Source organism: Phascolarctos cinereus, unplaced genomic scaffold, assembly GCF_003287225.1.
Source record: "Phascolarctos cinereus isolate Bilbo 61053 unplaced genomic scaffold, phaCin_HiC Scaffold_4;HRSCAF=312, whole genome shotgun sequence".
Lineage (NCBI taxonomy): Eukaryota > Metazoa > Chordata > Mammalia > Diprotodontia > Phascolarctidae > Phascolarctos > Phascolarctos cinereus.
The window spans coordinates 94499153-94525053 of NW_027555847.1; the positions used below are offsets into that span (position 1 = coordinate 94499153).

General features: G+C 37.3%; 1 protein-coding gene across 8 annotated transcripts in view; it reads right to left on the reverse strand.

Annotated features, from left to right (window-relative positions):
• The window catches only part of MAP4 (microtubule associated protein 4), a 245428-nt gene that overhangs the window by 209301 nt on the left and 10226 nt on the right, over positions 1-25901 (reverse strand). The window contains exon 2 of one of the 8 annotated variants that reach the window (XM_020999266.2): positions 14861-14949. The exons of the other annotated variants lie outside the window; for them this stretch is intronic. The gene's annotated coding sequence lies outside the window, so the exon portion shown is untranslated. The remainder of the gene's footprint in view (positions 1-14860; positions 14950-25901) is intronic. 8 annotated transcript variants of the gene reach the window in all.

Here is a 25901-nt window from a genome sequence, read left to right on the forward strand (position 1 = left end):
TATTGAGCCCACTTAACCACTGTCTGAAGCTAAGTTCGTACCATGCAATATTAAGATATTTTCTTAATCTTTTAAATCACTGGTGGAATACTGAAGAGGGCAGCATTGTCAGTCAACTCTTAACACAGCAAACAAAATTATGCTTGGGATGAGCCACATAAATGGAAGACAACTTAAAGGCTTTCAACTACCAGAGCCAAGAGATTTCTTTTCTACCTGCTAGCTGTGCTCTCTGCCCTACAACAAAAGAACCAGGGTTTAAAAAGCCATAATTTGATTCTAACCCATAATAATTTGTGGTATCAATATGCTTGCTGTCCTGGGGAAGGGAGGGAGAAAAATTTGGAACTCAAAATCTTACAAAAATGAATGCTGAAAATTATCTTTACATGTAATTGGGGGAAAAAATAAATACTATTAAATGACAAAAAAACCAAAGTGTCAACATGGAAGGAGAAAACAAAATTTTTTTTTAATTTGTGGTATCATGAAAAAAGCCCTGTACTGCAAAAGTCAGAAGATACAAGATTCTATTCCAAGCTCTATGACCTTAGAAAGTCACTTCATCTTTCCAGGGCTCAGTTTCTTCATCTGAAAAATTATTAGACTAGATACTCTGATACCCTTTCAGCCTCTAATGCTATAGTAACTCACAATATTAGAGAGAATCAAACTCCTATCTTCTGGCTCCCGCTCAATTTCAAACATAACAGTATGATCTTAATCTTTAAAAGATTACTAGAGGAAAGCAAGATTTAAAATTAAATTCCACTAAAGTCTTACTCAGATGCCATGCCATGGCACAAAGATGACACTGTTCCTCAAAAGGTAATGCCGGGGGCGGGGCGGGGGGAGGTAAGCCAAGATGGCAGAGTAAAGGCAGTAACTCTCCCCCAAACTCCTCCAAATAAATGTAAAAAATGACTCTAAACAAATTCTAGAGCACCAGAACCACAAAAAAGACAAGGTGAAACAAATTTCCAGCCCAAGACAATCTGGATAGTCAAAGGAAAGGTCTGTTGCACCAGGCTAGGAGAAGAGTGTAGTCCAACATGTGCCGTGCTCACACAGACCTGGCCCTAGCAAACCCAGAGCAGGCCTCAGGGGACTGAATCATTGGCAGCTCTGGAGGTTTCCAGACTTCTCAACCCACAAACATCACAGACAACTTAGAAGGTCAGTAGAAAAGGTCTGTCTGCACAGTCCATGTGCAGAATTGGCCAAATGGAAAAGGAGGTCCAAAAGCTCACTAAAAAAAATAATTCCTTAAAAATTAGAATCTAGGAAATGGAAGCTAATCACTCTATGAGGAATCAAGAAATTATAAAACAAAACCAAAAGAATGAAAAAATAGAAGACAATGTGAAATATCTCACTGGAAAAACAAATGACCTGGAAAACAGATCCAGAAGAGATCGTTTAAAAATTATTGGACTACCTTAAAGCTATGATCAAAAAAAGGGCCTGGGGCAGCTAGGTGGTGCAGTGGATATAGCACCGGACCTGGATTCAGGAGGACCTCAGTTCAAATTCGGCCTCAGACACATAACACTTGCTAGATGTGTGACCCTGGGCAAGTCACTCAACCCCACTGCCTAACCCCCCCCCAAAAAAAAAGAAAAGAGAAATTTTTTTAAAAAAAGAGCATAGACATCATCTTTCAAGAAATTTTCAAAGAAAACTCCCCTGATATTCTAGAACCAGAGGGCAAAATAGAAATTGAAAGAATCCACTGATCACCTCCTGAAAGAGATCCCAAAAGGGAAACTCCCAGGGATATTACAGCCAAATTCCAGAGTTCCCAAGTCAAGGAGAAAATATTGTAAGCAGCCAGAAAGAAACAATTCAAGTATTGTGGAACTACAATCAGGATAACACAAGATTTAGCAGCTTCTACATTAAGGGATCTGAGGGCTTGTAATATGATATTCTAGAGTTCAAAGGAGCTAGGTAGGATTAAAACCAAGAATCACCTACCCAGCAAAACTGAGTGTAATCAAGGAGGGGGGAAAACTGACATTCAATGAAGTAGAAGAATTTAATATATTCTTGAGAAAAAAACAGAGCTAAATAGAAAAATTAACTTTCAAATACAAGACTCAAGAGAAGCATGAAAAGGTAAACAAGAAAAATAAATCATAAAAGACTTATTAAAAGGTAATGCCAAAAAAGCAAAAGTTTTGCTAATTTTTACCACACTGAGAAGTACAAACCCAGAAGTGAACTATCCAAATCTGTCATTCAAGGACCCTAGTGAGCACTTCAAAGAAATTAGCAGAACTTAATAGAATAAATGCCAAAAGCTACCAGTTGGTGAATTTCTTAGCCAAAGAAACTCATGAAACAAAAAAAATGGGTCCAAGATCATAATGAAATGTAATGAAATGAAAGTATAGAGCTAATAAAAGTATAGATCTTTCAAAATATCTGAGAGTTACTACAAGCAAAAAATGAATGCTCCAAATACAAACAATTCATATTTATATATCATTTTAAGTTTTACAAAGAGTTTTGTTTTCTTCCACAACAACCCTGGAAATAAGTAGTTCAAAAATTATCATCTCTATTTTGAAGATAAGGAAAAAGTGGCTTGAAAAGATCTGGTGACTTGCCAGGGTTACAGACAAGACTTGAAGCCAGATGTTCTAAATACCAAATTACTACTCCCTTTTCCACTATTATCATAATACCTTCAAAAAGAAGGGAGCAAAGTTGCTTGAGGAAGCAGTCTTCAATATCAGAGTCAAGTCTTAAATGTTGTAACTGCAATGTCACTTAAGGTCAGCCATTATCACTGGGTTAAAATTAGGTAACCAAAGCAATTTGCAGAAAGAATCAGTCTTCCTCAACTTTTAATCTGAAAGAAGTCTGGCTAGACAGAAGTTTTCCTGGGCTCCCCAAAAGGCTACTTTGTAAGCTTCTTCAGGACAGTGATGAGTATCTCTACTTTTGACTCATATCCTATCCATCTCTAGAGAACACAGAGACTAAAATCTTTTTCCTGTTAATTCCAGCCCTCAGTTGAAAGAGAACAAAGAATGATATGAATGAAAGGCATTTTTGTTATTAGTCATTCTATAACTGAAAAGGCTATTGAAAACAAGACATATTGTGAACTCAACTGACACATGCAGTCAACAGTTCAGAGCGGCCAAACCCAAGTAAAGTACAGCACAAAAGTAACTGTAACTGCTTCCCTCTGACCCCAACAAATTTGAGAGCCAACATTCAAACAAGGCTCTGGCAAAGGCATCGTGTATCACAAGCCTCTGCTTCTGGTTACAAGCCAGTAATAAGACCCTAGGTTCCTTTGAGTTTCAAATTCAACAGGTAATTTTAAAGAACACCTGATATCTGAAACTGACATTTCCCCACTCACTACCCCTCCATCTTGAAAGACCTAACACCTGTATCAGAAGCATTTCATTTTCATCAGAAGGAAAATATGGTGTCTTTTCTCAAAAAGTCAGCAAAATCTAATGCACACTTAGGGAGCCAAACAGAAAAATCCCACAAAGAAAGGCCAATGAAGGATGGCCATTAAACCTAATGCACACTTAGGGAACAAAAATCCCACAAGGAAAGGCCAATGAAGGATGGCCATTAGGAGCTGAAGGAAAAAAGCTGAGTTTTTATGGGAATGGTTATTTACATTGGAGAATCAGATCTATTCCAACTTCCTACACAATACAAAAATCCTCTCTGTAAAGTAATAACATTCATATATATGGCACTTTATCTGCATTTATTATCTGTGAGTCTAACATACCCGATGATTTAAATACTGACAACTGTCATCCTCATTTTACAAATGAAACAGTGGCTCAGAAAGTTAAATGACTTACCCATGGTTACACAGCAAATAAGTAAGTCAAGTGCAATCCTGTATTTTTAATGCCATGCTGTGTCTATGTGGCACATGATCCTCCTGCCTTAAAATTTATTCTTCTGGTAACAAGGAGCTCACTCTTTCTTAATGAGTCAGGTCATACATAGTAGGCACTTAATTCATGTTTGCTGAATGGAATTTCATCTTAGCAAACCTTTAACAATAAGAGCTAGATTCTCATTAAACTAAATAAAAATCATTGCATGACATACAGTATAAGTCATTTTTCCTTTATATGCAAAATTTAATTACATTTATAGTCCATTTAGAGATCATAAAATCATATTTATACTTAAACATATATATATATTATGTATATTTCCGGTCTCCATTAACAGATCTAAAAATGGAAGGGACAGACCTCAGAGGCCAGAGAATTCAACCCTTCATGCAAATGAGGAAGTCAGAGCCCAGAAAGGTTAATAAGTAAGTGGGATGTGACTCCAAAGGCATATGCCCTGGAGTCACTGCATTCAATGGGGCAGACCCAGCATCAACTATGAAGTGAGATGATCCCTGGACCGCCAAGTGAAAAACATGTCTATTAAGGTCTATTAGTTTGGGAAATTAAAAATTGGCTTTGTGCCATCAGATCTAGCTGAAAAAAAAAATTTACATTTCCTGAAGCAAGCTGGGAAGGAAAAAGGCCCCCAGGTCATGCACCTGCCCAAATTAAACAGCCAAATAAGTTTAGCTTGCTTCTTCCTTCAGGTGCTCAGTGAACAAAAGTAGTGAGTGAGTAGGCCAAACACAAGCCAAGAAATACTTCTATTCTCACCTCTTTGTCCACATAATAGAGAATGTATTTCCCATTTGCTGCAAGATAAATAGGACTCACATGCACTAAGCAAATTATTCCCCTAGAAAGAGAAAGGAATACTTTACTTTCACTTTAATATTAATCATATGTCAAGTTTTCAAGTCTGTGATCTTCCATTCTTCAATATTTTTCCAGAGGTCTGTTGATTTTATGAGGCCTGATCACCAAGGTTTCACTCACCTGTACCATCCCACTAAGCAGCTTTTGACTCACATCCTATCCATCTCTAGGTTTTTTATTCTTCCTAATATTATCCAGAAATCCTCAGAGCTACAAAAACATCAGTTCCATAAACAGATCTATAAATCCCTACCCATAGCAATAAACACTAGCTACATCCCTACCAGTTGTTGTCACACGCAAGCTAACTAGGAAAGCCTGGAGACATAATTTCTGTTCCACGGAAGCCTTATTACCTTCTTGATGAGAAAGCATGCTAATTTCTCTCCTGCTTTTTGGAGAGCCCTATACTTTGGAGACAGATATGAGATTTGTAATCTATTTCAGTAGTTCTCAAGCTTTTTGGTCTCAGTATCCATTTATACTTTTTTTTTTTGACTAGGCAATGGGGTTAAGTGACTTGACCAGAGTCACATAGGTAGTGTCAAGTGTCTAAGGCCAAATTTGAACTCAGGTCCTCCCGACTCCAGGGCCGGTGCTTTACCCACTGCACCACTTAGCTGCCCCTACCCTTTTACATTTTAAAAACTGAGGACATCCCAAAAAGTTTTTGTTTATGTGGGTTATATCTTGATATTTGTTGTATTAGGAATACCCTTTGAGAACCACTGGTTCCTATGATTGGGAAGACTGGAGAATTAAGAATGTCTCCAAAGCAGACGGCCCTAACCTTACCAGATCTCAAATTGTATTCTAAGATGGTAGTCATCAAAACAATCTGGTATTAGCTAAGAAACAGAGTGGTAGATCAGTGGAACAGATCAGGTACAAAATACTAATTGTAGCAAATGACCATTGTAACTTAGTGCTTGATAAACCTTTTGGGATAAAAACCATTTGACAAAAATTGCTGGTAAAAATGGAAAACAGTATAGCAGAATTGGGTATAGACTAGCATCTCACACTGGGTACACCAAGATTAGATCAAAATGGGTAAATGATTTAGACTTAAAGTGTGAAACCACAAGCAAATTAGGGTAGCTTAGAATAGTTTACTGTCATATATATGGATAAGGGAAAACTTTAGGACAAAACAAGAAATAGCATTATGAGATGTAAAATGGATAATTTTCATTATATTAAATTAGACCGGTTTTGCACAATCAAAAGCAATACAATCAAAATTAGAAGGAAAAAAGGAAAACTTTAAAAATTTTAAAGCAAGTGCCTCTGATAAAGGCCACATTTCTCAAATATATACAGAACTGAGTCAAATTTATAAGAACACAGGTTACTCCCCAATTGATCAAAGAATATGAATAGGCAATTTTCAGATGAAGAAATCAAAGCTATCTATATTCATATAAAAAATACTCTAAATCACTATTGATTAGAGAAATGCAAACTAAAACAACTCTGAGGTACCACCACACACTTATCAGATTACATAATATGACAGAAAAGGAGAATAATAAATATTGGAGGGGATGTGGGAAAATCGGGACACTCATCCCTGCTGGTGGAGTTGTGAAATGATCCAACAATTCTGGAGACCAATTTGGAACTATGCCCAAAGGATTATAAAACAGTATACTCCTTTGATTCAGCAATACCACTCACTACTAGGTCTATATCCCAAAGAGATCAATAAAAATGGCAAAGCACCTATTTGTACAAAGATATTTTTAGCAGCTCTTTTTGTGGTGGTCAAGAATTGAAAACTGAGGGGATGTCTACCAACTGAGGAATGGCTAAACAAGCTGTGGCATATGACTGTAATGGAATATTATTGTACTTTAAGAAATGACAAGCAGGACTTCAGAAAAACCTAGAAAGACTTAGATGAACTGATACAGAATGAAGTGAGGAGAACCAGGATAACACTGTACACAGAACAGCAATATTGTATGATAAGCAGCTGTGAATGACTTAGCTATTCCCCAGCAATACAATGATCCAAGATAATCCCAAAAGACTTAGGATGAAAAATGCTATTCACCTCCAAAAAAAGAACTGGTGTCTCAATAAAGACTAAAGGATACTATTTTTCTCTCTTTTTTTTTTTTGGTTTGAATTTTCTTCCACAAAATGACTAAAATAGAAATATGTTTTACATGATTAAATATGCATAACCTATATCAGACTGCTTACTGTCTCGGGAAGGAGGGAGGGGATGGGAGAGAATTTGAACTCAAAATTTGTTTTGGAAAGGCAAAGATTAACAGGACAGGACACAACAATGTAAAAATGACACTGATAAGCTACAGAGCAAAGAAAAGGCAATAAGGACAATAAAGAACCTTAATTTTATGTCATATGAAAATTGGCTGAATGAATAGCTTCTATTTTGCCTGCAGAAGAGAAGACACAGGGCATAAGTCCTCAGAAAACTTCAAACATCTGAAGGGTTGTCACTTGAAACAGGGGTCAGACTCATTCTCTTTGATCCCTGCAGACAATACTCGTACCAATGAGTGGAAGTGACAGAGAGGCAAATTTGGATTGTACCCAGAAGAAAATTCCTAACAATAACAGCTGTCCAAATATAGGATGAAAGTGGTTTGTTCCCCCTCGTTCAGTCAATCAATAAACAACCACATATTAAGTGTCTACTCTGTGCCAGGCACTATGCTAGGCACTGAGGATACAAATATAAAGAAACAATCCCTACTCACAGACAGAACCTTTTTTTTTCAGTTAAAAAAAATTTAATTCTGTCTTCTCAGTAAAGTAGGAGGAAAGGTCAACTGCTGAACGTAAGAATAGAGTGGAACTGAAAGCATCCAGAGTTTTCTTTTGCTTTGTTTTGTTTTTTGGGGGGAAGCTTCAAACTATTACTGTGGGGAATTTGATAAAGTAAAAATAAATTAAAGAAATGTCATGTGGCAGTGAGAACCCAGCTGAGGTGAAACAGACTGACTGTAGCGTTCAAAAACCAAATCAGAAGGGTTCCTTTTATCCCAATTACATACTTGTTGAAAAAGCCAAAGTATAATCACAGAATTAGAAAATAATCTAATCTTAGAACTGAAAGCGATCTAAGTAATCCTGGTTCCCAACAGGAATTTATCAGCAAATCTCAAAGCTTTAACTGGTAGATTTCCAAGTTGGCTACTTCTGATCATGCCTCTCCTACTGGTTTGGTGGGACTCACAGCAAGAAGGGAATATAGTAAATAGCATTGTCTCCGCCCTGATGTCACGCAGATTTCATTGCTGGTAAACCATCCCACTCCCATCATTCCAATGCCAAATGAAAAGACTGCTTCTCCCCACAAAAACCCTGGATACCTCTAGTTCCCAACTCTCTCATCTTACCACGGAGAAGAGGTTAAGTGACTGGCTGAAGTTCATGCAAACTTCAAGGTGATGGTAGAGCTGAGGTTAAATCTAAGCCCAGTTTTCTACCTCCCCAATGAAATCATTTCCTCACCTTCCCCCAACAATCTTACAAGAATTTGAGCCATGTGGATAAAGGCAAAGAAATGTGGGGGGGGGGGGGAGGCCACACAGTGAGATATCAACTCTACCCCTTTAAATTCGGAGCCTCCATTTACAGGGATTTTATGTATAAAAACTGGCAACACTACATAATTCAACTCTCCTGCAGAGGCATATTACATCAGTTTTAGCTCCAAGAGAGAAAAATGTCAGAAGTAGTCATGTATTTTTCTACTTTCATAAAGATGACATCTACTACAATGAGGCAGACTCATTATTTCTTCTCATGATTTCAAAATCCTGGTGCATATAGGACAGCATTAGGAAAGAAAATATGTTTACGCCAGCATTATCTAGTTCTAGCCTGCCACTCCTCAAAACACCTTCACTATACAACCTAGGGACCTACTTCTTTTCACAACCCTGCAAGTAAGTACTATATTCCTGCCCAACCAGCCCTTACATTTATGGTCAACCTGATTCACATTTCTAGTTACAAATCTGCTAAGACAAGCATCTTGCCCAAGACTACAGATCCAGTAGAGAACAGAAGCAAGATCTTCATTGGTCAGCATAGCTTTCAAAGCCCTACTTCAGTATCCCTGAGGATTTTAGCAGTTGTGGCTTGTATTATTTACTCCCCCTCACAAGTTCTCTTCTCCAGCTTGATGCCCCTCGTATACAACTTGCTTGCTCCTGCTCCCATATCTTGAAATGCGACGTTTTCACTGACTACAATGCAGTAGAAATTTTCTTTTCTCATCTCCAAACCATCACCTATATCACTTTCAAAGCTTAGCTTGTATTTTATCTCAAATTTTTCACAATTAGGGAAGGTAGAGTATTATAACATAATGTAACAAAAAGAACACGTAAGAGTTAGAGCCTCAGAGGGTATTCACAGCTCTACTGACTGAATTGGTGGTATGTGGTGTGATCCTGGCAAGTCAGTTAACCTCTCTGAGGCTCAAATTTCCTCTTCTACAAAATAAAGGGATTAGACTAAATGATTTCTAAGATCACTTCTAGATCTAAAACTCTGTTTCTTACTGCCTAATGAGATCACTTCTACTCAGTGCCTTCCTCAGTTAAGTAATAGTTTCCATTAAAAGTAGTCTACAATTTACAAATAGATTTTGTTCTTAATGCCCTTTTTAAGTCATCTGTTTGGCATATAGCACTCATCTGTCCATAGAAACATCATAAATATTGTTTATGTTCCCAGGCTAGGCTACAGAAAGTTATTCAACCTCTATTTGGCAAAAATGTATGTCTAGCAGTATCAGACAAAGTTCATGGGATCATAAAATCAGAAATGAAAAGTGCCTCCAATCATCTCATCCAATCCCACCAATTTACAGAAGAAGAAACTGAGGCCCAGTGAGGTTTAACGGATTCTTTAAAATTACACAGCTTTGAGTCCTGACAGCAGAAACTAGAATGAAGACACCTTTCTCCTATTTCGGGCACAGAGCTGACCTTAAGCAAAATTCACAAGTGTTTCCAAAGTTATCTATAGTACCCCGTCTGCACTCCTCTCCCATATCACAGTGTCCCTATCCAGAGTGTTAAGCTGCACTAAGCCCTCCCCCACCGCAGCACCTCATAAAATTCTGCCCAATCCCCCAAGAACATGCTGTAAAATTACCTTCCTGTATCCTAATCAACCCAAAGTGCTATTCTTTCAATGAAGGAGCTTAGCTAGATATAGTAAAAACAATTAACAAAAGCCCATTTTGAATGACTCTTACTCTCACTGGATATGGCTTAAGGAGGGAATAACATACCCACTCAATTGAGTATGGAAATCTATCTTACCCTACAGCAAAACAGGGGGGAAGGAGACAAGAGAGGCGGGTGATAAAATGGAGGGCAAATAGGGGTAGTGGGGATCAGAAGTAAACACTTCTGAGGAGGGACATGGTCAAAAGAGAGACTAGAATAAACAGGGAGCGGATTAGGATGAAGAGAAATATAGTTAGTTTTTCATCACATGACTACTATGGAAGTGTTTTGAATGACTACACACGTATAACCTGCATCAAGTTGCTTGCCTTCTCAATGAGGGTGGGTGGGGAGGGAGGAAGGGAGAAAATTTGGAACCCAAAGTTTTAAAAACAAATGTTAAAAATTGTTTTCACAGACAACTAAGAAATAAGATATACAGGCAATGGGGTATAGAAATCTATCCTGCCCTACAGGAAAACAGAAGGGAAAGGGGATAAGAGAAGCGGGGGAGGGTGATAGAAGGGAAAGCAGATCAGGAGAAGGGGTGTTCCGAATGCACACTGTCTTGGGGCTGGACAAGGGACGAGATCAGCAGAAAATTTGGAACTCAAGATCTTGTGGAAGTGAATGCTGAAAACTAAAAATAAAGAAACCAAAGCCCATTGTGGTTTAACTCTTAACTTGTGAAAGAGCTAAGATCCAAAAGTAGAAGCAACTGGCAACATCCACGAAATCAACCAAGTAAAACACAGGCCAAGAGCTGGGTCATAAGAATTTGCCTAGAGAAACATATTTAATATTAGGATGTAAAACTAAGTCAATGCCACCAGAAACAACTAAAAGGTCATTCTCAAAGAGCTCAGACTTACTGATCTATGCATTTTCTGCAAGGAAACGACAGAAACTGTAACCATATTGTCACAGGTTACAAAAATTCAGCACCAATATCAAGAAACATATAATTACATACCAAAAGCTCACTATCTTTCATAAATTAACAGATAACAAATCACTACACTCCCAAAAAAACTCAAAATACACTTGAAAATTCAACCAATGAGCTTCTGGAACCAAAGCATCATCTGACAAAACACTGACTCATAAAATTTTAAGAAATGTTTTCAAAAGATGTCACTATATCAAACAGTCACAATCACTAATACATGTGAAATGAAAAGCTCTCAAAACAGAAAGACCTAGCAGAAGAAAATCAAAACAATGTGGATAAAGTACCAAGTATAAAACATACCCATCATCCTATCTGTTACTGGAGTTGTCTACTGATGCTTTCAAGTGAGCCTACAGAAGAAGGGCTTCCATCCCAATACTTTTATTCAATTATATAAAGCAATCAATGTGGCCATCTGCACAATAACCTGCTGAACATTAAACATAAAAAAAACAGCCCCAGGACCATTTCTAGCTCTCTGTTATCAAGTATAAGATGAAGAGAACAGCCACACAACAATTATACTTACACAGGTTTTAAAGTTTACCAAGATGTTTTCATACTCATTATTTTACTCTTCATAAATACTCATACTCATTACTGTACTGCATCTTCATGATGATCCTGTGAGACAGGTACAGCAGATACAAAATCTTAAGGTTGAAAGTGATCTCAAACACCATCCAGCCCAACCCATGACCGAAAAAGAATCCCTACAAGCAGCAATTCAACATGTGCAGTGAAAATATCAAGTGAAAGGGAAGCCTCTACATGCCAAGACAGTCCTTTCCACACTTCAGAATATCTTTAAGCATTCTATTAGGGCTCTGGTTTTTATTATTCTGTTTTCCGAAACCCATTTACAAAGCTAATGTATCTAGTAGCTTCTCAGTCCTCAATCTCATTGACCTCTTTGGAGCATGGCCTGCCTTCTCCTTCAATAAATCTCCACTGGTTTTCATGACACATTTTGTTCTGATTTTTCCAAAACATCTGACCAATCCTATTCTGAGTGTCTTTTGCAATATCAAGGGGGGGGGGGGCAGATTGGTGTTTCACAGGTTCCACAGGATAACAGAATAACAGATTAAGAGTTCAAAGGTGGTGCAGCTAGGTGGCGCAGTGGATAGAGCTCCAGCCTTGGAGTCAGGAGGACCTGAGTTCAAAAGGTGACCTCAGACACTTGACACTTACTAGGAACCTCAGAGCTCATCTATTCCAACCTCTATATTTTACATATGAGGAAACTGAGGTGAAGAGAGGTTAAATGACTTAACTAGGATCACACAGCTAGGAAAGGCCCAAGGCAGAATTTAAACTCAGGTGTTCCTCACACCAAAACCAGCATCTGTCCCTTTTACCACCTACATTCCTCAACCACCTTCTCTATTCAGATGACTCCCCAGTCTACAGTCTTTCTCTCCAGAGTTCCAGGGTCCTGAATCTCCAGATACCTGCTAGGCATTTCCACTTGATAAGCCATAAATATCTCAAACTCAATATGCCCAAAACAAAATCTATTATCCTTTCCCTTTAAAGTACCCCTCCTCCTAACTTCCCTATTTCAGTCACCATTCTTGTAGTCACCCCGCTAAGCAACATAAATTTATTTTTCCTTTGGCACCTCTATCATTCCCACCCCCCTCCCACTTAAAAAGAAATATAAAAACAAAACCCTTCTAAAAAATATTCCAATCTACCTTTTCAAACTAATTGTCACTCCTCCTCATTCATGCTACATTACATCCAAACAGGCCAATGCTCTATTTTCAGTATACAACATTCCAGTGTCCATCTATGTCTCTGCACAGGCTGTCTGTATGTGGAGTTCTCTCCCTCTTCCTCATCTCCAATTCTATGAATCCCAGATCTCTTCAAGGGTCAATTCAAGTGCTACTTCCTTCAAAAAACCTCTCCTAAGTCCTCCAGTTGTTAATGATCCACACCCATACCCACACCCACACCCACACAAGATAGATAAATGGATAAATAAATTCTTCTTTGTAGGATCACAGATTTGGTGCTATAAGGCACCACAGAGGTCATCTCATCTGGTTTCCTAGAACAAAGGCCCAGCAAGGTTGAGGGATTTTTTTTAAGGTGACAGCAGTAGTAAGTGGCAAAGCTATGATTTGAACCCATGTTCCCCAAGTCCCTTCCTTCCAAACAGCCACCTTGTTCATTCATCCAGTAATTTTATAAGTCCCCCACTAAGAGGTAGACATTTGGCGAGATGGAGGATAACATCTATAGGCTAAATAGTTTTACATAACTTACAATCTAAGAGAAGAGATGAGGACAGTAAGATTTAAGGGTATAAGGACCCTTCAAAATCATCAAGTTCAAACTCCTCATTTTACAGAGAAGGAAAATGAGTGGCTCAGTGATCCACTGGGTCACACAAGTAATCAGGAGTTCCGAACACAGCACCAGGCTCCAAAACTGAGGTTTTATATTCCACCACTCAACCTGCTGTGCCTATGGAAGGACTTAAAACACAGCTCCAGGTAGTTTTATTTTGTTTTATAATTTTCATTCTGCAGGCAGCTATTAATCCTGAACTAGTGAATTTTACAAAATGAACCGTGACCAAAAGTAACAGGCAATGTATTTCCCACTACACTTAAAGGAAGTGTTAAATGTGATTGATTCTGTTCAATTAAACAAACATCAAGCCATGAACATTAAACATAAAAAATTAAAAAGAATTTGAGGAAGATACCCAGATGCCAAGTTTTCATTTAATATTTTTCTTGAATATGTCTAATTCATAGATGCACAAGTTTTATCTCCTAAAAATGCTAAACTCAAATGAGAATCTCCTGTAAAAATTCTTCAATAAACCCTCTATCAGGATAGTGAAGTATAACTGAAAGCATTTTAAGTTTATCTTACAATCTGAAGATGACAGCTTTAACTAGAGTTCACATAGAGTGAAAAATGATGGAGTAGGGAAAGCAGCATTTCTTTATAATGATTTATGGTCAGTACTGCTAGTTTCCCACTGCCTCCCTATGACTTGGTGGCTACCAGAGGCTCTTGCACAATTGGGCAAGTGAAACACAGTGAAGTAAAAAGGATCAGGCTAACAAGGAACAACAAAACAAACTAAGTGCTGCAAAATGATAACTAACGATCAAGCTTGGCCCCAAAGAACAGATGCGAAAAGACATTCATTCCCTGTCCATGGGAATGGAATACTGCATATAATGTCCATTTGGATGTGCTGGATGGTTTTGCTGAACTTTTTGAAGTTCTTTATTCTAAAGGATGGCTATGGGGGGTTGGGGGGAAAAGAGATAAAAGGCAGCCAGTTAACAAGCATTTACTAAATGCTTCTCATGTACCAGATGCCACTAAGCAACAGGGATACAGAGAAAGGCCAAACTAGTCCCTGTCCTCAAAGAGCTTACATTCTAACGGGAGGGTCAACAAACAACTACGTACATACAAGATCTATAAGCGGTAAATTGGAGGTAATCTCAAAGGGAAGACATTAGCATTAAGGGAGACCAAGACAGGCTTCTTGCAAAAGGTGAGATTTTAGCAGAGACTTCACGGAAGCAAGAGAAACCAGGAAGAAAGGAGAAGGGAGAGCATTACAAGGATGGGGAACAGCCAGTACAAAGCTTTAAAGTCAGGAGAGAGCGGCTTGTAGGAAGAACTGTGAGGAGGTCACTAGGGTGTAGAATATGTGCTAGGGATTAAAGTATAAGAAGACTGGAAAGGTGGAAAGGGACTAGATTATGAAAAGATGATTTTATATTTGCTCCTGGAGGCAAAAAGGAGCCACTGGAGTTAACTGAGTAGGAGATGAGGGTGCCATGGTCAGATCTGTATTTTAGAAAGATCTCTTTGGTAGCTGAATGGATGATGAACCAGGAGTAGGGAGAGACAGTGGCTGGGAGACTCACCAGAAGGCTAATGCCAACAGTCCAGGCCTTGAGGTGATGCAGACCGGAGTGGTGGCAGTATCAGAGGAGAAGAAAGGGAAGGAGAGATGCTGTGAGGGCAAAAAAAAAAAAAAAAGAAAAAGAACCTGTAAATCAACTGAATACTGAGAAATCAAAATTTACACCTATGTCACCACGTGGTTATCTGGGAAAATAGTGGTACCCTCAAATGTAATCAGTTAGAAGAGGGGGAGGTTGGGAAGAAAGATAATGAATTTAGTTTTGTACATGTTGAATTTAAGAGTCTACTGGAAAGGGCAGTGCAGTGAATAGAGCACTCACCCTAGCAACAAGAAAACCTGAGTTCAAATCCGACTTCAGACACTGCTGTGTGACCTTGGACAAGTCACTTAACCCTGACTGCCTCAAAAAAAAAAGTCTACTGGATAACCAGTTCTAAATCCCCAATGGGCAGTCAAAGATGAGAGAATGAAGGTCAGGAGAGAGGTTACGGTTGAACAAACAGACCTGAAAATTATCTGCATAAAGATGAAAATTAAATCCATTGAAGGTGATTTCACCAAGCAAAATAGCAGAGTGGGAGAAAAGAGGGCTCAGTACAGAGCCTTGGGAAAAACCCATGATTAGTCACGTGGATAAAAAGAAACATGCCCGATACAAAAATAAAATATAGCAATAAAAATTCATTTTAAAAAATAAAACAAAAAAAAATTTAATTTTCTGATAATTTGAAAACGTATAAGTGTTCTGCATTAAAGTTAACAGAAGTAGAACTTTATAAAAGATATGTTTCTCTGGTTACATTTTATCCACTATAGCAGAATATAAATGCTAGACTACAGAGCACCAAATCTTTTTGATCTCCTAGTTCCTGGAGAAATATACAAAGTTCGTAACTGCTTCTTTTCATAACCTAAATTTTTATCTGAACTGTATACTATAATCCCTTCTGAACAAGTTAATGGAAAATGTGAACAAGTATAATCATAAAAATGTTTGTTAAATCCATATACCAAAAGTTTTTATTTTCCATCCCTAACATCTGTATAACCACCTAAGTAAACAGAAGTACTTGCTAATTTTATTTCCTTTCTTTATGTCTTAGTAAAAAGGCTGTAAGGTCTAAATTTTTAATGGTTTATCAATAAAATTGGTAGTCCTATTAATGTCTAATTCAAAAACAGAAACAAACTGGCAAATCCCTCAACTGCTGAAAAATATAAACCAAATAGTGAATTAGTCCAACTGTTTTAGAAAACAATTTGGAATTATGCACAAAAGGTAACTGGAGGTCAAAGACAAAAAGAAGGGTCCCATGTACACCAAAATATTCAGAGCATCCTTTTTGTCACAGCAAAAAAAAGTGGGAAACAAAGTAGATGAGCACTGCTTGGGAAATGACTGAAAAACTGTAGCAAGTGAATATAATGGAATTATTGAACAATAAGAAATAATAAAAGAATTCAAGGAAACTTGGGAAGACTGGCATGAATTGAAAAAGAGTGAAGAAAGCAAAACATATACAATAAAATAAAATAACATTTTAAAAAATCTTAGAATTATGATTAACTTAATGATCCATTTTGATTCCAGAGGTAGTGGACAGATGTAGAATGCTGCATGCAGTTAGGCAAACAGACCCTGTCACAAGGGAAGGGTAGTATTAGAAAGTGATTGCATTTTGTTTCTTTTTTAAGCTTCAATCACCCCCATCAACTGATGAATGTTTAAGGGAACTCTGGTACTTAAATGTAATGGAATATTACTGATGAATATAAAGACTTCTATAATCTGCTGTAAAGTAAGTAGAAACTGGAAAACAATATACACATTACTACAAAAATGTGACTGGCAAGGACAAAAAAAGAGTAACTATAATTGTTAATAAGCAAGCTCAGTAGGAAGATGAGCTGAGAAAATGCACTGCCCTACCTTTACTGCAAAGGTAGGAGACTATGGGTGTAGAATACTACACAGAGATACAATCAGAGGTGATTTTGAAGAATTCTTTCTCTTTCTTTCTTTTTTTAATCTGTTGTAAGGGATGATGGGAGAGGGAAGAGAGATAAAATGAAAGTAATTTATTCCTTTTATCTTTAAGCACGTACAGGCTGTCTCCATGAACAAAATATAAGGTCCCTGAAAGCAGGAACTATGTCATTTTTGTCTTTATACACCAGGGCTCTAACACACAGTAAGAACATAATAAATGTTTATTGAAAACAAGATTCTAACTAATATGGCTTAAAACGTCAGTAAGATTCTTAATAAATATGTTTAAAGCCTCAGTAAGATTCCTTTAATGCCAATAATGATGGCCTCAAATTCTATCTAAATATGTCCTTTTCACAAAGACTTGTTATTCCAATCACATCTTTTAAGAAAGGGTCAAGAAGGCTTCATAAAAAGGAGCTGCAAAACCTGAAGAGCTTAAGAACATGTCCTGTGTATAAGGAACAATTCACATATAAAATACCTATCAGTATTATGCCAGTACTTCAGAAATTAAGATGTCTGAAATTATTTTTAAAATTTATCTGATTTTAATTTTATTTGGTTCATATAGCAATAGCACATTCAATTCAAATGAAGGAAAAATTATTGCTTCCCTTTTAAAAAGTTAAATACCACGGGTATAATTTTCTAAAAAACACAGCGACTTACTCAGGGATAACAATGCAATAGAAAGATGTTATCTCATCATTTTAGCCAGAAGCCAGTTATTGAAAAGGGGGCGAGATGGGGGGCCTGTGCTAGGAGGTAACCTCCAGGGTTTTGGGTATACCATCTGACAACTAACAAGAAAGGAGATTTTTAGAATTCAGGGGGAAAAAAGACACTCTGCATCCTCAAATCCTCATTTTGGAGCAAAAATTCTGCTCTACAAGCCAAAACCTCATCAGCTTATCTTGCTCCACCTAGCTCAGCTATCTCCACTTCCAATCTAAACAGGTTTTCACTTAACAATTCAAGACCAATTAAGCTATAAAATGCTATTTTTAATTAGCCAATAGGAGGAGAAAACTGTCACTGAACTGCTGAGCATACAGGGATGAGAGGAAGAAGCAACAACTTTTCATTTAGTGTCAAGACCCATTCATTCATCAATGCTCAAGTGAATAATTTTAAAACTTTTACACAAGAGCCTGACATCTTTTTCTGATGTCAGATCAAACTAAAAATAATATTTGCTGGAAGGCACCTGTTCTGAAAATCTAGTTATTACTTTAAATAGCCTTCATGAGAGAGCAAATAAGTACAGCCCAGAGCCCACAGCCAAAGCAGCCTGCATTCCTCACCCGCCAAAGTTGAAATCTTGTACATGAGGTAGAGGGGTCACCTAAACCATTCTTACTCTGGCCCTTCATAGTTCATTTCTCAAGAATGAAATTGTCACTGTTTCAGGGTTTAAATACTCTTAAATTGCTAACATCAGTCAATTATCCAGTCTTTAAACTACAAATCAGGTAGTTCCTAATATCCCAAGGCTCAGTTTGACTTCATCCCTTCTCTCTTTCATAACCCAACTTCTAGACTCTATACCTCTCCTTATCTCCCAATCACCTCTCAACCCCTTACCACACAGCTTCTCACCCAACCATTCAACAAACTGCTCTCTAAAGAGCTTCTGAACTGTAAAACTTAGTCTTTTCTCAATCCTTATTCTACTTTGACTCTACAGCTTTTGACATTGCCAGGCCCATGCACCTTTATCAATACTCTCCTTCCTCAGTTTTTGTGATGCTACTCTCTTGGATAAACTAATTGATTAGTTAGTTTTTTTTAAAATATATATTAGAAAGAAGTAAATCAATGGAACAGTCTAGACAAGGGAGAATAAGGAATAATGAAACTCAATGAACCAGTGTTCTTTGATAAACTGGAAAAAATATAAATTACTTAGTAAAGAATTCATTATTTGATAAAACTTCTGGGAAAACTGGAAAGCAATCTGGCAGATCAACTCCCAGGGAAATATTTAACAAAAAAAAAAAGCTATTCCCAACAGATAAGTGGTCTGCTGATATGAACAAACAAGTATGGTACATTGAACATATTTTCAGACTTATTCTATGTATTGAGCAGTTGTACTTATTTTTTTCTTCTTCTTTGTCTTGCAAAAAAATATTGTTATATAGGATGTTCCAGGCACTACACTAAGCATTTTACAACTATTGTTTCATATAACCCTCACAATGACCCTGGGAGATAGGTGTTGCTACTATTCCTACTTTACATTTGAGGAAACTGAGGCAGACAGGTTAAGTGACTTGCCCCAGGCCACACAGATAGTATTTAATTCGAACTCTAGTCTTCATGACTCCTAGGCTCAGTACTTTATATGCTACATCACCTAGCTCTCAAGAGGAAAAGAGCAATGGATACTAGGAGAAATTTTGGTATTTTTTTTAAAAAAGCTACTAATAAAAAGTTATTTAAAAAAAGAAAAAGCTTTTAAGTACTTACTATTCTCTGGGCACTGCAATAGGAGATGAGTATACAAGACCCATTTATTCATCTGCCCTCAAGTGGCTTCCATTCTAAATGGGTGGGATAACATCCTTGATGACCTTAACAGCTCCTATATATTCAATTATCACCTCTAAATTTGTTCAAGGTCACCTAAATGTATATTTGCAATCCTATTCTCTTTCCTTTTGTCCAGCTCCATGTTGCCATAATTTTCAAATTTGGAAGGGAGCCCAGTGGCCCTCTAGTCTAACATATGCCTCAAAAGAATGCCAAGGACGACATAAGCAGGAAGGTATCCAGCCTCTGCCTGAAGGCCTCTACTGAAGGGGAAGGGCGACCCATTCTATGTTATAATTTTTTCCCCCAACATCAGACCCAAACCTACATCATTGAAACTTCTACCTCACTGCTCCTAGTTCTATCCCCCAAAGCCAAACCAAATAGTCTACTGCCTCTCCTATCTGGCAGCCTTTCAAATATTTAAAGATAGCTAGCTATTATGTCCATTTTGTAGAACACCTCTACCCCCACCCCCTCCTTTCCCTACCCCAGGCTAAACATCCAAATTGAAACTCAAATAACAGGAATCCAGGCCCTTACCATCCATAATCAAGCATTTATTAAACAACCACCATATAGAAGGCACTGTGCTAGCCACTGGAGAGACAAAGAAAGAAGGTCCCTGCCCTCAAGGACCTTACAATCCAACAATAAGAGACAACATGCATAGGAATATACAAGAGAAATATAAAATAATTTCTAGAGATAGTAAGTAGCAACTGGGAGGATTAGGAAGAATTTCATGTAGAAAATGGTACTTGATCTGGACCTTAAAAGGAATCAGAAATTCTAAAAGATGAAAGTGAGGAAGGAATACATTCCAAGTATGAGGAAGAACCAGCCAAAAGGCCAAGGAGATAAGATTGCTCTACGTGGGGGAACAACAAGAAAGCCAGTTTAGGTGAACCACAGAGCACATAAAGGAAGCAATGTATAAAAAGGCTGGAATGGTAGGATGGGAGCAGGTTATAAAGGGTTTTAAATGCCAGAGGTTTATATTTAATCCTAGAGGAGACAGAGAACAGATGAAGAAGTTACTTCAATAGGGGTATGACATAACAGGACCTGTGCCTTATGAAATGTCATTTTGGATCAAGTGGGGAAAAATCTTTGTATCAAAATATCAGATACACAGACAAGATACACAGAAAACTAACAAAAATAAATAAGCATGAAAACCATTCCCCAATAGCAGTTGAAGGATATAAACAAAACAGTTCTCCAAACAGTAACTGCAAACCATTAACCACCACATGAAAGATGTTCCAATTCTCTAATAATAAGAAAAATACGTGTCCAAATAACCCAAAAGCTTCACCTCATAACCAACCAATTGGCAAAGATGACAAAAGGAATAGTCAAATGTTGGAAGGGTTGAGACTAGGATATTAATAACAATATATTAAATATATTAATAACAATGATTGGAGCAGCTGTGAATTAGTACAACCAAATAGCTTACCAGAATGGGATTATGCAAAAGAAGTGACTAGAAACATCCATATCCCTTTGTCCTAGAGATTCCATGGCTAGACATGTGCTCCAAGGGGGTCACTGACAAAAAGGAAGATTCCATATGCACCAAAATATTCACAGCAGCATTTTCAGAGTGGTAAAGAACAGGAAACAAAGCAAATGCCAATGACTGGAGAATGGCTAAAAAAAATGTGATACACATGATTATAATGGAATATTAATATGCCCTAAGAAAAGATGAACATGATGAATACAGAAGCACAGAAAGACTAACATGAAGTGATGTAAACAGAACCAGGAAAACAATATGAACAACTACAACAATGTAAACAGAAAAAACAACCACACCACAATCAATACTGAAGATTGCACAATTATCAAAGAAAAATTTAGCCCCAAATAAGATTTGAGGAGACATCTCCCCTTTGCTTCCCCAGGGCTCCAGTGTGGAACCCTGCATATAATAACAAGTTTGTTTAACATGTTGATCAGGTTTGCTGAACTTTTTTTCCCTTGACTCTAAGGTACATAAGGAACAGCTCTCTGGGGAGAAGAAAAGGGATATGATAAGAAAGCTAAGCAATATAAAAACAAAATATATCAATAAAAATCTATTTTTATAGAAAGAATATCACTTTAGAAGCTGTTTGGAGGATGGACTGGGGAAGTAGAGACCTGAAGCACGGATATCAAATAGGAAACTATTTCAGTAGACCAAGCAAGAGTGATATGGGCCTGAAAAAAATTTTTTTAAATGACAGAAAAGGAAAATGGCAAATGCTGGGGGGGGGGCGAGTGGGGGGTAAGGGGGATGAGATGTGGGAAAATAAGTACGCTAATGCACTGTTGGTGGAACTGTGAACCAGTCCAACCATTCTGGAAAGCAATTTGGAACTATGCCCAAAAAGCTATTAAATTGCACATACCTTTTAACCCAGCAATATCGCTAGTAGGACATAACCCAAAGAGATCAAAGAAAAAGGAAACATACTTATATATACAAAGTATTTATAGCAGCTCTTTTTGTGATGCCAACAAAATGGAATCTGAGGGGATGCCCATCAATTAGGGAATGGCTAAACAAGTTATGGTATATGAATGTCATGGAATACTACTGCACAGTAAGAAATGATGAAGGGGATGGTTCAGAAAAACCTGGAAAGACTTACATAAACGTAACAAGCATATCGTAAAGATAATCAACTGTGAAAGACTTGGTATTTCTTGGTCAACACAAAGACCCACCACAGTTCCAAAACACAAATGATGAAAAATGCTATCCATCTCCAGATAGGGAATACAGACTGAAACATATTTTTTCCTTTCTTTTTCTTGGCCAATTTTTTTTAACATGGCTAATGAGGAAATTTGTTTTGCATGATTTTATATCTGTAATGGGTTTTGCATTTCTTGCCTTTTTACTGGTTGGGGGAAGGGGAGAATCTGAAACCTAAAATAAAATTGAATGAGAAAAAATAAGTGATATGGACCTGAATTAGGGAGGTAGTCATGTGAACAGAGAAAAAAGAATAAATGACAGCTGTTACATAAGTAGAAGATTGAGCAATGATTTGAAAATGTGGGGTGAATGAGAATGAGATGAGCTTTTACCTTGCAATTGTGAACCTCTGTTATAAGAAAAGGGTGGCAGTGTCCCCAGCAGAAATAGGGAAGTTCAGAAGAAGGGTGTATTTGGGGGGGGGGAGTAAAAATAATAAGTTCAGTGCCGGACACACTGAATGTGAGTTGCCTTTTGGATATACAGTCTAAAATGTCCAAAAGATGTGGGACTGGAGTTCAAGTGAAAGACTAGGGATGGATATCATCATAGCATACTCATCAGCATAGAGATGATAATTAATTTCATGTGACCTTATCAGGTAACCAAGAAATAAGAGTTGAGAGAGAGGAGAGAATCCAGAACACAGCCTTGCATATACATACAGAGGATGGATGGTGGACGATGATCCAGCAAAGGCGCCTAAACTTGATGAGTCAGGCAGGTAGAAGGAGAGCCAAGAGAGCAATATCATAAAATCTCAGAAAAGAGAAAGTGGTCAACATCACATACTGCAGAGATATCAAGAAGACTGAGAAAAGACCATTAAATTTGAACTTCAGAGAAAGCACTTTCAGCTAAAAGATGAGTTAAAAAACAGATGGCAGAAAGCTGGGAGTGAGTTTAGATAGCTTTTTCTAGGAGTTTAGCTGTGGAAAAAGAGATAGAAGGAAGGCAATAATTTGAAGAAATTTCAGGATCTAAAAAAGGTTTCGGTTTTTTTTTTTAAAGAACAATGGTGATTTGGGCATGTTTGGAGACAGCAAGGAAGAGACCAACAGATAGGAAAGGTTTCAAGTTCAAGGAGAGACAGGATTATTGTGGGGCAATTTGCTGGAGAAGCCAAGGTAGGGAGGAGAATAGAGGGCTTGAAATGATATTCTGGAAGGCAAAGGAGCTAGAATTACAACCAATAATAACCTACCCCACACCCACAAAACTGAGTATGATTCTTCAGGGAAAATATGGATATTTAATGTAAAAGAGGATTTTCAAGCATTCTTGATTTAAAATTAAAAAAACCCAGAGCTAAAATAGAAAATTTGATTTGATCAAACACAAGACTTAAGAAAAGCATAAAAAGGTAAACATGAAAGAGTAATCATAAGGAACTCAATAAAGTTAAATTGTTTACATTCCTATATGGGAAAATGATATATGTAACTCTTAAGAACTTTATCATTATTATCATTAAATGATAATTTATCATTAGGGTACTTAAAAGGAGTATACAAAGACAGAGGGCAAGGGTGTGAATTGATTATGTGGGAATGATCACCAAAAAATATTAAGGAGTAAGAAAGAGGGATGCACTGGGAGAAGGGGAAAGGGAGAGGCAGAATGGGGAAAATTTTCACACATAAAAGAGGCACAAAATGAAGAGCTTTTACAGTGGGGGGGGAGGGGGTGCTGGGCATTGCTTAAACCTTATTCTCATTGGAATTGGTCCAAAAAGGGAAAAATACATACACATACATACATACAGACACACAGTCAGTTGTGTATATAAATCTATCTCACCCAATAGGGAAATAGGAGAGGAAAGAGATGGGAGAGGGAAGGACAATAAAAGAGACGGCAGATTAAAGGAGACAGTAGTCAGAAACAAAACAAACTTTTAAAGGTGAACAGGGTAAAAGGAGGGAGAGAAAAAGATAAACAGGGGGAAAATAGGATGGAGGGAAATACACAGTTAATAATCATAAATACGAATGGTATGAACTCATCCCTACAACAGAAGCAGACAGCAGAATGGATTAAGAAACAGAATCCAACAATATGTTGTTTACAAGAAACACTGAAACAGAGACACACAGAGTAAAAATAAAGACACTGGAGCAGAATCTATTATGCTTCAGCTGAGGTTTAAAAAAAGGCAGGGATACCAAGGGGAATAATTACTTCAAAATTGGAAAAAAAAACCTTACTTTAAAAAAATTAATCCATTGTAAAACACTGGCTCACGGAATATGCATCATAACCATAGCAAACCAAAGAATCTCAGAGTACTGCTCACCATCTTGGATCTTTGTATAATGCTATATTAACAATCTCTCATTTAAACAACCCAAATTCAATCTAGTAAATGGGGTGAGCAGAGAACTGCTCTAGAAGCTAAATATAAGGTTTAATCCTAGTACTTTAGGATTTTAAAGGGTCTTTGAAGACATTTCATTCAAACTGACCCCCACTCAGGAATCTCTACTTCAGGATATCTGGGTTTTCAAATTCTTCTCAAAGACTTCCAGGAACACAGAGCTCACAAAAGAGTCTATTCCTTAATAAGCCAACGTTAGTTATTTGTTAAGAAAGTTCTTTCTCCTACCAAAAGGACAGTCTGTTTCCTCAACAATTCCCTAGGAACAAGACTGTTTATTACAATTTACCAAGAGTTCAACTGCTTTTTAGTGTTATTGTAATTATCATGCATATTATTCTCTTGGTTCTATTTTCTTTACATCAATTCATACAAGTATTCTCATGCTTCCTTGAATTCTTTATTCATTGTTTCTTAGAAGATAATATTATATTATTATCTATATCATAATTTCCTCTCCTTTCTAGCTCACCGTCTTCTTTTCCACCAATCTGTTCCCTCATACTTGGGCACTTCAATATAAGTAAGGATGGCCTCATGAACACTCTGACCTCCCAATCAATCTCCAGTCCCTTGATCCTCAGCAGCTCTTCCAAACATTCTCTCTTCAAGCTCTATCCTCCCTCCACAGCACTCCCTACTCCCTCCCTCTCAACAGAGTACCTCACCTTCTATTCTAAGAAAAAAACCCAAGATCATTAGTTATGAGCTCCCTGTGCCCCTTCATTCCAGATTTCTCTACATTATCCCCCCATTCTCTCCTTCTTTGTTCATCTCTGAAGAAGAGATGCTTCTTCTTACCATAGCTAATTTCTCTACTTGTATCCTTGCAGTGCAGCGCCAATAATCATTCCTCCTCTCTCCTTCATCTTCAGTTTGTCCCAATCTAGTGACTTCTCCATCATCTAAAAGCTTACCTAGGTCTCCCCAATACTTATAAAAACCTTTACTTGAAGCTATTCCCCAACAGATAAGCAGTCAAAGGGTATGAAAAGACAGCTTTCAAAAGAAGAAACCATCAACAACCATATGAAAAAATCCTCCAAATCACTAAGGAAATGAAAATTTTAAAAACTTGAAATTTCATCTCATACTGACAAAAATTACAAAAAAGGAAAACAGTTGAATGTTTAAAGGGTTTGGGGAAGACAGGCAAACTAATGCATTGTTGGTAGTATGATGAATTGGTCCAACTGTTCTGGAAAACAATTTAGAATTATATTAGAAGAGCCATTGACCTGAACATATCCTCAAATCTAGTAATACCACTACTAACATATACACTAAGAAAGTCAGAAACAAAAGTAAAGATGACATCATCACTAGAATGAATATAATGTTTTGAAATTTATAAAGTAGTTTACATATTATCTCAT